This window comes from Cavia porcellus, unplaced genomic scaffold (genome assembly GCF_034190915.1).
Source record: "Cavia porcellus strain 051 isolate PalLab524CR breed Dunkin Hartley unplaced genomic scaffold, mCavPor4.1 scaffold_11, whole genome shotgun sequence".
In the NCBI taxonomy this organism is placed as follows: domain Eukaryota; kingdom Metazoa; phylum Chordata; class Mammalia; order Rodentia; family Caviidae; genus Cavia; species Cavia porcellus.
Window position 1 is genome coordinate 31,728,914 of NW_026947494.1, and position 11,195 is coordinate 31,740,108.

Sequence of the window (11,195 nt, forward strand, 5' to 3'; positions counted from 1 at the left end):
AAATCTCTAGCTGACTCTGGAGCATCCATAGAGAAGTTGCAGGAAAGTCCCATCTAAGGTTGAAAGAAAGGAATTGGGATTCACAACATTACACAAAAAAATAGTTTTCAGTTGGAATCCAATTAAATAAATTGTTAGCAGTCTTCAAAAGACACACAGAATGCAGAGTGTCTACAACTTAATATTTCATTGTTCGAAACACAAACAAAATTATTTAATGCATAAAGAAACAGGAAAATGTGAAAATGAGAAAAAGTGATCCTAAGATTCTCAGATATTGGAATTAGAAGACAGAGATTTAAAGCAGCAATTAAACATTCAGTCATATAAAAGAAAATGTTTAAAATTCATGAAAAGGTAGAATATCTCAACAGAGAAATAAAAACAGTAAGAATAATTGAAAACTACAATACTAAAAATAAAAAATTAATAATTAAGAATCAGAGACAAATAGCAGAGAAAGAACTAGCAAATTTAAAGACAGCTCCATAAAAATTATACATTCTAAAGAATGGAAAAAAAAAAAACCTCAAAAACCTGTGGGCCAGTACAAAAGATTTATTTGTGATTGGAACTTTAAAAAGAGAGTAGAAAGAGAATAGCCTCCTAAAAAATATTTGAAGAAACAGTATCTGAAGTATTCTCAAATTTGTCAAAAGTAAAAACCATGCTTTTAACAAAAACTCAGCTAAACCACATAGAGTGATTGCAAGGAAAAAATGTCAAGGCATCAAACTTCTAAAAAAGATAAAGAGAAAACCTTGACCACAGCGAGAGGAAAATGACACATGCACAGGGAAATGTTTCAAATAATGTCTGCACTATCTCCAGAAAACACTGTTCAAAGACATTGTAACCTCTTTAAAATGCTTAAAAAAAAAAAAAAACACCACCTGTAAAGCTCAAAATCTATATTTAGCGAGCATTTCTTTTGAGAATGAAGGAAAAATAAAGATATTTAGAAACTCCAAGAAAACTAATACATCATCTGCTAACCTGTTCTTCAGGCACAAGCCAAGAAGTTTGTTGGACTGCAGTGGAATGATACAGGAGGTGAACAGGATCTTCAGGAATGAATGAGAGAAATATCAGAAATGCTAAATCCCGGCAAGCACAAAGTATTTTCCCCTAATTTTCGGGAGGCACATAAGCATTTAGAGCCAAAATTACTCTTTAGCATTGCTTTATGTGTAATACCTGTACGTGACATAGACACGACTGTAGCAAACCAGAGCGGAGGAAGACTTGATTCCTACCATTGCAACATTCAATACTAACTCAAAAGGGCTCTGAAATACTAATAATGCATATTTGCATTGATAGCTACCAATTAAATACTATAGTAAGGCAAACAGCTATAGCTAAGAAGCCCACAAATACATTGAAGTTGAATTATACAAAGATATATCCAAAATAATCCAAGACTAAATCAAAAACGCAAATAGAAAGTTTGCTAAGACAATACTGTATTAAGAAAGTGATTAAAATTTTCCATTAAAATGTTGCCAGGGCTAAATGGTTTCACAGTGAATTTCTCAGAAGTCTGTTTTTTAAAAAGGAGGTAATTCCATTGCTACTTACATTCTTCCAAAGTAAAAGAAGACAATCTCTGCCATCTGTTTCCTGTGTCAGCATAACTTCTGCACAGTCGATTTCAGGGTTTGGCCACACTTTGGGGCCTCGCTTCTGATGGAGTTGGCCTTTCTTATATAGGTTTTTCTTTTCTTGCTTTTTGAAGATTCCTGCACTCACCTCATCCCACCCTCATATTCTCACAATATCTAGCATTTGAAGTGTAGCAATCACTTACCTGAGATCTCATTTTTGAGAAGTTGTTCATCTCTGGAGTAAATGATAGCCTATTTGCCATAAAGGAATGGAAAAGGGACTGCAGAGCAGAAGAGAGAAATTAATATGCATTTATCTCTGGTTATGTGCTGGCAAACCCACCTACTTATTCTCTCCCTCTCGTGGGAGAAAAGTAGCATTACTCCTACTTTTATGGATTTAGAAACTGAAAGTCAGAGAGCCTTTAAAATACAGGACAAACACAAATCCCACCTACTGCGAGGTTGTACAGTTATGAAAGGTAGGTCTACAACTAGAAGCTAGCGCTTCAGACCAATCTCAGGGTATAGGTTTTCTACTTTATTCCAACAGGCAGAAAGATTTTTTGAAATTGGAAGATTTCAAAGAGATTGAAAGATTTTTTGGATTGAAAAATTTCTGTCTTGTGATTCTATTACTTCTAGAAACTTGAAGAAGTATGACTTTTTTCAGTATTAGTGTAGCCTCTGCCCCTCCTACTAAGAAAGCTCTCTTTTGCTGTTAGAAACCTTATTAGGGTCATGGAGCCACTGAATTGTCTAAGAAGTGAGGTTACTCTTCTATAAAACCCAAGAGTTTGTTTCTCCTCTCTGTGCCTCCCACCCTACCCCAGTGCTAGGGGCCCAGGGCAATCCTACTGAGCTACATCCTTTGTCCTTCCCACTCTTATAAAAGACAGGTTCTCCTTAAGTCCCTAAATTGCCCTAGGTGGACTCAAACTTGTGATCCTCCTGCCTGAGCCTCCCAGAGTGTTAGGATCACAGGCCTGCTCCTCTGTGGCCAGCTCCCTTTCTGTGCCTTTCAGCCTGCTGTCCTTTCCTCACTGCTGGCTCTCGCTAAAGTAGAGTTTAGAGTTGCCAACACCTTTATTCAACAATGGGAACAATAAATTTGTAGGTTAATAGTTTTTGTGCTAAATACAGTGGTGAGCTTGGGGATGCCGTACTGCATTTCTTGGCCACTGGCTGCTTACATTTTAGTAAAATAAAACTATTTAATCCAGGTGTTCTCAATCCTGGCCACAGTAGAAATACCTAAATTTTTTTCTTTTTTGCCTTTAATGTGTGGTTCCTTCTATAGATTGTAATTTTGGGAATCTGGGGTGCAGTGGGGTGTGAGCATTTAAAACCTCCTCAGGCAATCCCCAAACCACCAATTAATTAATTAATAAAATGGTACTGAGTCTGAGCCGGGGCCTTCACATCGAGCTACATCCCCTGTCATTATAATAATAATAATTTTTTGAGACAAGGTCTAGCTACATTGCCGAGCCTGTGCTTAAATTAGTCCTAATTCTGCCTCAGCCTCCTAGAGGGCTGTGATTGCAAGCAGCACCTGGCTTACATCACTTTGACATGCTACTCATCACAGGATTTAATGAAAAAAAAAAAAAAAAAAAAAAAAAAACCAACTTTGGGGTTTTTGCCAAAAGAATGTTTTCAAACACAGAAGGTCAGATGGTACGGCTTTTGGATAGAGGGGATACTCTAACTGCGAGCTCCTTCCGTCACCCCTCATTTGTACTGTAGAGCAGCTCAACCTCTGCCAATGACCAAGGTCAACTTGGCCCCAAATCTTTCTGATCAAAATTCTCGTGAATCTTGATGGCAGATCACATAGGGGCACTGGTTACCATTCAGGCTGTGCTGTCTGCATATTGTCCTGTTTAATTCTTACATCGACCCTGTGAGGCAGGCATGATGATTTCCAGGAAGGTGGGTAGCCTGCTGGGTGTCATGGAGCTGGACAGTGAGAAGGCCAGCGCCAAAGCTCTGCTCTGACCCACAGTGCCACATACCGGGAGCCACGGTGTGGTACTGGGCAGAACACACACAATTCACAGGCTCTGCAGATTCATGTCCAACTGCCACTGAACTCAGGTCAGCTGCCCCTGCATCTTGACTTGGGTTGGGCTCAATAAAAAAACAACCCCCATCCTCCCTTTCTCAACATCGCTTCTCTTGGAACATAGCAGCATTTCCACCCCCCACTATTTTTTCAGAAATTAGGCCCTTTATATCTCCTTTTATTTCTTTTTCTTGCTGAGAGACTGCTGGGGAATGTTAGGACTGTATAAAATTCGAAGTGACTGACTCAAATCTGTCATCAGTCTTCTCTATTCTGTCTTGTACTTTCTTCTCTCTTTGGAATCTAGATTGTTAGGTTTTTTAATCAAAACTTTGTCATAAAGGATAGGGTAAATTTATTACACTACAGAGTGAATGACTGATAGGCTTTCATGTGCCACCTTAGCCCGGATGGACATATTTCAACAAGGGACAAGGAGTTCAATTTGGGTGTCCGATACATGTGGATTTGAATCTTGGGCTGCTTACTGGTTATGGAACATTTGGCAAGCAACCTAACATCTTTTAGCTTCAATTTCCTCATCTCTAAAAAGAGAATAGTACTTCAAAGTGTGGCGATAAGAAATAAAAAAGATCTGAGACTGTGCCTAGCACGTAGTAGCTGCCTGTTAAATGTTTATTCCTTTTACTGCACTACCAGAGTCCATGCACCAGGCAGGAGTAAAGCTACTTTGGGGTATTTTGATTTGGAAATGCCTCAATGGTATCCAATCTCCTACTGCTACACTGTAGACTATACGTGTATTGTTGAGGAACACGTTGAGCTATCTCTGTCTGTCTGTCTATCTGTCTGTCCTTTCTAGGATGCATTGTGTGGAATACAGGCTTCTCATCAGCTCTTCCTTATCGCCAGGTGTGGTGGAACACACCTGTAAACCTAGTTGATTACAGGAGACCCAGGCAGGAGAATTTCAAGTTTGGCTCCAGCCTGGGAAATTTAAATTTAGTGAAACCCTGTCGCAAAATAAAAATAATTTTTAAAAGGTTGGGCATAAATTCCAGTGGTAGATGCTTGCTTATCATGCACAAAGCTGTTTAAATTCCCAGTACTGCAAAAAACAAATAACAACAACAACAAAAAAGCACCTCTGAAACAGTTGTGAACGTTACTACCTATCCTCAGATGGCACTAAATATTTGGGCATTACTAGCATTTTGAAAGAAATGTCTACCTTTGGTCTTTCTTTCCATAGAGTTTGAAATGCAGTTCCTCTGAATGAAAAACTACAGGCTGTGTTCACACAAAATATGGCTGAAATGCAAATATATTTCAGAGTTTGTGCCTTTTCCCCATTGCATTAAAAAGTGACTGTGATTAAAGAATAATGCAAAGCCATTAATTGCCATACTTTCAAGAAAGCTTTGTGCACAAGTTTGACTTTTATTATCTGCCTTTGTCAGCCTGTAAAACATCCCATTAGACTTTTTTCTAAGGCAGGGAAATCAAGCTGACAATGGAAACTAAATTGTTTAATTGGTATTAATTTTGAAAGTTTGAAGTGCATTTTTTTTCATAATTGGTTCAGGAAAAGAAAATTGGATTTGGATTTGAGAACTAGTTTGGATGAGTTAAGGACTGACAGGGAGCCTGCAGCTACATCCACATTCTGATGCTGCAGACCCTGCCCAGTGGCCTTAGGCTTGGACTTCAGTTTAACAGGGTCTACAGGCACAGCTTTGAAGCCATTGGATTCAAACCCCAGGGAGGCCGCCTCTGGAGGTAGGTGTTGGCAAGCCCTGTAATCCCTGCATGTCTCAATTGCCTCATCAGTAAAAGCAGCAGAATGACAGCACCTCAAAGGGCCTCGGTGACAGTGAATAACAGAATTTATGTAATGCCCTTATCACACTGAAGAGAAGAGTAAACGAACGCCGCTTCTCTTTCTCTTCTCTAGGCAACCAAATGCAGATATCTGATAAAACAAAATTAAAGTGAGCATCAGGGAAGAGCTGACTGGAAGGATGGGTCACAGAAAGTGTGTGGAAGCCTCCATCTTTGAAACCCAAAGTGCAAAAGGTAAAAGTTTCAGCACATTTGCAAATGTACCTGATGGCAAAAGCTGTAAACATGAGCTTCAGCACCAGCCCTGGCAAGACATGCCACTTACCTGGCCTGGCAAGGTTAGCTACCATCAAATGTCGCAGTCCTAGCAGAGGATTTGATACACTAATTCAAACCAAGGCAAGGCAGTAAATATCTTGTGGAATAAACAATGATGGGTTATGAATTTTTGAGACATGTTTTCTGCACTTTTTTTTTTCAACTAGTGTTTCCTGGCTCCTGAACACAAGCCGACCTCATCTATTTCCTAAGATAATCCATTATAAATTATGACAGGCTCCCCAGCCTGGCGGGCAGCGCAGCCTGATGAGCTGCCCTGGTCTCACTTTTCTGTCCTGGTCATCTCCGACAAGTTCCATGTGTGACCGGTCAGGAGACGGCCAATTCCAGTCCACGCATTTTTTAGATGAGCTTTATTTTATTTTTAATTTCCCTACAAATGCAAGCCAGGCGCAGATTTCGTCAGTTACAGACATAGCTCTCTAATCTGTGCCGCCCTTCCGTAGCTCGAAGTACCAAATGAATGAAGGTCCAGTTACATATAAAAGTGATTATGATCAGCGAAATGTCTGCCCAGAGCGTCCTCCCAAAAAAGGACAAAGATTCGAGGCGCCGACGCTTCCTCCTGGCCATCTTGGGGCCTCGCACTGTACATGAGAATGACCCCAGTCACAACCTGCTAAGACCTCACGCTGCCTTGAGATTTTACAGTCATGTGGCCTCTGGCTACCAAGCAGCACGGGAATCAATGGCTGCCAGTTTGAGGTGAAATTATTTGCCTTCTGTCTTCATCTGACAAAATTTCTTTTGGAGAGACCTGATTTCATTTTCTTTAAAACTTATTCCACCTTTCTGAGCATTTGGCTTTCACGTAGAGGCAAAAGATTCCTCCAACTCTGTGTCTTGCCTGGGAGTTGGATGTGGTTCACATCCATGTCAGCACAGTTCAAGTCTGTGTGGACTTTGTTTGCCCCTCTAATCAGCTGGGCCAGAAGTACACAAAGCAGCCAGTGAGCACAGACGGGAAAGGCCTTTTCCTCTACTGACAAACAGCTCACAGTCTAATTTAGGGAAGTGGGACTATCCCCAAGGACGTGTTCACATATCATAAGTTACCATATCCATAGATACGAATAAGACTGAAAGAATAAGGAATAACCTAGCAGAAAGAGGACTGGCGATCAAGGGGCTGGGTTTTGCCACCAAAGAACTATGTGACCAAGAGATGGAGGGGTAAGGAAGGGAGGAAAAGAAAAAAAAAAAGATTAAGGTTTGTTAACTCCCCAATGTTGAATGTAGAATTCAGTCATTATGTATTGCAAACATATACCAATAAAAATGAAAAAAAAATTTTAAAAGTACGCAATCTTGTGTACTTCATTGCTTCTTTTGGCACTAGGCCCAAGAGTGCAAAATCTAGACTGTTCTGGGCTTCTGTGACAAATGACAAAAAATGTGAGGAAATCAGGAAAGTTTTCCTCCTTTCCCTTGAGGTTTCTAAAATGATGATCACAAAAGCATCACCAGGCCGAGCCCCCAGTTAGCAGATTCCTTCCAACTTTGCAGAGGCCTAGGAAAATGAAGCAAATGGTGCTCAGCCTTTTGGTGGAGCTCTCCACGGCAGGGAAGCACTTTTACAAAATGCCCAGCAAACTCTCCTAGATCTGAGCTCTTGGCAGAGTAGGAAGGGGTGAAGCTGCTGCCTCCACCGGCCAGAGGCAGGAGTCAGCCTCGAGCCCATTGGCCCCCACCACCCGCCAGGCTGGGGCCCAACTACCCGCTGGGACAAGCCAACCTTGGTAGTCACCCAACTTGAGAATCTTTTGAGCTCTTCCTGTCGCCATGCCCCACCCCGTCCCATTCCACCCTCGCCTCTTCTTTCTCCTCCCTGGCAGCCACTCTGTTTTTCAGATGTTTACCCAGTGGATGACAGCCATGGGGGTAGGGGGCACAGCACTCTGGGAGACATGGCTCCCCGAGGTCAATTCCAATGGATGCCTGCTCTTCTCCTGGCAGACCCTATGTGTGCGTGTGCATTTGCTCTAGTGGACAGTGGTCTACTTCCCTGGCTTGCAATGTCATTAATCCTAGATGAGCCCAAGCCTGGTGCCTTTTTTGGGAACATGGGTATCATCTGTGCTCCAAACACCCCATCTCAGTGGTCTCAATTTGACCAGGACATCCGGATTTTGTAACATCATTTTGTAACTGTTCCCCCAACCCTGATTCCATCCTTCAGAGCTCTGAGGACATGTAACTAGAAGCCACTCCAGTTACTCTCCCCCTCTGCGGTGGACCCGTGTCACCTGCCGTCCTGGCATCATCACCCAGGCATGCACTGTCACACTCCCAACCGGAATGTCAGCTTGCTGTTTGAGATTCACACCGACACTCGGTCCCCAGAGGACTCCTCCGGAGCCAGGGCGGCCTGCGCTTGGGAACACATGAAAGCACAGGAGTCCCCTGGCTTCTTGGCAGCACTTCAAGCGCTAACCCAATGAAGAGATCTTGACAGCATACTTGTAAACTCCACAGGCCCCCAGGGCTCAAACACCACGATATTTATGCTAGCGGGTGGAAAGCCAAAACAGTTGGGTTGTTATGCAGACAGAGGACTCAGAGTCAGACCAGCATTTCTGACACCTGTTAATTGGCATTTGAAAGAACTGAGCTGAGGGGGATGGGGGCCTTTGGAGCTGCTGCCAACCTGTACCTGAACAGCAGGGAGCCCAGGGAGGTTCTGCACACCCTCCCCCCACCAACTGGTAGGAGATTCCCGGGGGAGCAGGGTTGAGCACGGAAGTCCAAAGTTTACTAGAAAGGATAGGCAGAGAAAGGAAAAAAAGAGGAGGGAGGGTGGGAAGAAAATGACCAGGAGAGAAAGTAAGAAACGGAGAGAGAGAGGGTGGGTATTTTTAGATTTGCTAGCACAGAGTTTTATGCTGGAGACACCCTGGTCCCTGTTTCTGCAGTACCAGTGCCAGTGGTGCAGGTGAAAAATGCAGTCCTGTCCCCTTTCCTCCTGAGGCCACACTTTCCATCCTCTTTCCCAAGGTCCACTCCAGGGAATCCTTCTCCAAAGACCTCCTCTCTGCAAACCCAGAGGTCTGGGCCCTCTTCCTTCTGGAACTCCTATTGGAACCCTCACTGGACACCCCAGAATTCCTGTGTGTGCCTCGCACATCTCCTCTCTGATGTCACCCTATGCCACCCCAACTCCCTGGGATCATATTAGAGACCTTTTCTGGCCTGCGGTGCCTGCACAACTTCAGACTTAGAGTGGTTTCTCGATGTCCACAGATGAGAGATTGGTTTCCTCCCTCTCTCTGAGTGTCTTTTTCAGTTCTAGGCACCTTCTACCCCATCCATTTCCACTCAGCAGAGCCCTGACCGTCCCCATGCAGCCTCCAGCTGGTTAACAGAGCTCTGTGAGTCTTTCCTTACATCTGTCCCACTTTACCCTGTTTGATCTTTGGTGAGACTAAGTTGAAATGACTTAGTAAAAATGGCTTCGTATTTCTTTATTTTTAGTACTCAGAGAATATCCACACCATCCCTAGTTATGAAATGACTCGTGTTCCAAAGTCAGCTTGCATTTAAATCTGGAAATCCATAGAAATTTTATAAATGTATTCACTCATCAAGTACATTTTGAGCACTATCACAAAGATAACACTACTTTAGGTGCTGGGAAATCTATAGAACACAAAGAATGTAAAAATCCATGTCCTCAGAGATTGATTTTATATTCTGGTCAGGTAGATAATCCACAAATAAGCAAACAAAATATCTAAAGTGCCACATGATCCTAAGTAGCACAGAAAAGAATGAAATGGAGAAATGTATGGGGCGGAAACTGGAAATTTGTTGATACAGAAAGACCTTATCTGAGAGAGACTTGAAAGAGTGGAGTAGTCGAGACCCCAGCTCAAAGCAAGATTAGTGTTAAAGAACAGCAGAAAGGCTAGAGGGGCTGGAACAGGACATAAATGGGGAGAGAAATCTATGGGTGAGTTTTTCCAGCCAGCCTAATAGCAACCTCTTGAGTCCATAAAATGCCAAACTGAAATTTGAATTCAATAATAAACATTTACTGAATGCCTAGTACATGCAGGATTGGTGCAAGGTGCTGGAACTAACTCTTTCAACTCCCCTTAGCCATGGTTCTCTGGAAATATCCCTCAGAATGTCACCTGAAGAGTGCCCCTCTCAGTGGCAAAGGGGCTAGAAGATAAGACTCAATGACCTACAGACAAAAATGTTTTTAGAGACAACTTATAATATTAGAACTATTCCTTGATTTAGTCTCAGATATTTGATTTGTTGCTGACTTTTTTGTGTGTCCCTGAACAAGTTATATAACCTTCGTGATCCTTGATTTCCTGGAGATGATAATAACTGTTTTGCTTTCCTGTGAAATTTAAATGAAGTTAGTGTACATGAAAGCCTCATAAAACCTGCTAAAGTGACCTGCTGATCTGCGTTGTGATTTTAGGTGAATCACTCTGTCTTCCACATCAGGGAATTAAGGGGTGAAGGCTCAAAAATAGAGCTCTCCGAGAATCCTTTCTTATATGGAAATGACTGAATAAGTTTGATGGTAGCTATCTGATCTCTTCCAGAAGTGGCGAAGGGGCAGGGCAGTTTCAGAACAGAAGAGCTGAGCTAAAAGATCTAGATAGAGAGAGATTGATGAAGAGGAAAACGCTGACTCTAGAAAGGCTATGCAGTGGAATCTGAGGAAAGGGATGAAATTCATTTTTAAAATGACAAGCAAGTGAACAGACCAAACAAATCACTGCCCGGCGTAAAATCTCATTTTCTTGGACATTATTCTTTTCTTTGCATTTCCCCGCATTTTTCAGGGGTCATGCCTCCGGGTAACCCTCCAAGACACTCAAAGGCTCTCTAACTTAATCCTCTTTCATGACACAGTTTTTCAGATATCTGAAGACAGGTTTCCACACTCCTGCCTAACCCTAATCCTTTCAGTTTAAGATCTGCCTTAATCCTGTGTTCTGCAATTTCACTATGAAACAGCTGAACTTGTTGTTTTAAATTGATTTTCTTAAATTTTGCTCTGTACACAGTGTATATTTTTTTTTTCAACCTCAGGATTTATCATCTTCTTCCATTCTTAAAAACGCTTAGCCATTCGTTCCCTGAGGATTAGATACTCTTGTTCTTTAGTCGGAGTGACTAAACCTGTTAGAACCTCTCAATCAACATTCTGTGTCTTTCACATTGTTTTTTATCTTAATCTCTCGGGCTGTGTTCTGAATGAATTCATCAGAATCATCTTCCAATTCACAAATTCTTTGACCATGATTTATGTGGTGTTTACCTCATAATGTTATATTTTGTTCTATTTATATATTTTAATTCCCTGTTACTACATAAAAGTTGAGCTCCAATTTACCTGTTCCTGCTCCAGGAAA

General features: G+C 42.0%; 1 long non-coding RNA gene across 4 annotated transcripts in view; it reads left to right on the forward strand.

The window, feature by feature from the left end:
* LOC134478076 (uncharacterized) overlaps positions 1 to 10,187 on the forward strand; it is a 113,030-nt gene extending 102,843 nt beyond the window's left edge. For 2 of the 4 annotated variants that reach the window (XR_010050440.1, XR_010050443.1), the window contains one exon: positions 5,591 to 7,022. This is a non-coding gene — a long non-coding RNA (uncharacterized LOC134478076). Of the gene's footprint in view, positions 1 to 5,590; positions 7,023 to 7,996 lie in introns of those variants that run through there. The other 2 variants (XR_010050442.1, XR_010050441.1) reach the window with 2 other exon arrangements.
* Positions 10,188 to 11,195: the final 1,008 nt, after the last annotated feature.